This window comes from Curcuma longa, chromosome 20 (assembly GCF_044706935.1).
Source record: "Curcuma longa cultivar G26 ecotype Majalengka, Jawa Barat chromosome 20, ITB_CL_G26_1.1, whole genome shotgun sequence".
Lineage (NCBI taxonomy): Eukaryota > Viridiplantae > Streptophyta > Magnoliopsida > Zingiberales > Zingiberaceae > Curcuma > Curcuma longa.
The window spans coordinates 10,776,882-10,777,919 of NC_133880.1; the positions used below are offsets into that span (position 1 = coordinate 10,776,882).

General features: G+C 33.3%; 1 non-coding gene across 1 annotated transcript; it reads right to left on the bottom strand.

Moving 5' to 3' along the window:
* Positions 1-600: 600 nt before the first annotated feature.
* LOC141814097 (small nucleolar RNA R71) lies at positions 601-705 on the bottom strand. The gene has a single exon (XR_012600444.1). It is a non-coding gene; the product is annotated as a small nucleolar RNA R71 (small nucleolar RNA).
* Between the last annotated feature and the right edge of the window lie 333 nt (positions 706-1,038).

The window sequence follows — 1,038 nt, forward strand, 5'->3', positions numbered from 1 at the left end:
AGGAGTGGTGAATCATTTGTTGACTACTCAATCATCTTCAGACACTTCGACTTATACCCAATCATCTCGGGTCCACATCTTCGTAGAAACGCTTGCTTAAGATGTCAAAGTATAAGTCTTCATGACCAAGATGACTTGAATATTTCAAGTTGAAGGAAATTTGCACTCAAGCTGCAATGAGATCTTCATAGACATGTATAGAATCACATGAAGTCTCATGATAGGTCACTTCTGATGAACTAGTTACCCTTAACCAGCATCCATATGTTAACTCTCAACATCCCAATATTTCCAGTAAGTTAGGATCAACTGCTTGGTAAAACTAAGGAGTCTAACATATGCTTGTCTTACAGAATCAATGATATCAGACTAGGGAATATTTTAATACATACATAATTTCACATGTAGAGATACTCATTAATTGTGATCCAATCACAATTTCTCTCATGCTATCATTATATTGTGGACCTCAGTAATTAAGTATAAAATCAAATCAAATGTATAGAGAATGTATACTTAAAATAGTAATTTTATTTATATAATAAATAGTATATTATCTAAGGCTATTGTCTTAAGGCATCTCTCAAATATAACACACACATCTCAGGAACAAATTACAAGTTTTGTACAAAAAGACGGAGAATCTGTGTTCGAAGTATGGGATATATTCAAGAGACTTCTACAATAATGCCCACATCACGTATTGGATAAATGATTGATCATACACATATTCTACAATGAAATCACCTATTCTACTAGGGTTTCATTTAACTCAGCTGTTGAAGGAGCCTTAATGAACAAAACTCTAGATGAAGCCTATGATATTATTGAGAAAGTGACGATGAATTATTATCCATGAGCAAATGAAAGAGGCAATCCCATAAAGAGCGCATGTAAGTATGAGGTAAGTGCTATTGACCTTATTTCTACGAAGATGGACGCTCTAACAAAAAAAATTTAATTCGCTTAGTGTTAATGTTGTGAGCGTTGCTAATATTTTTTTGTGAGATTTATAGTGCAGCAGAGCATATTATTGTG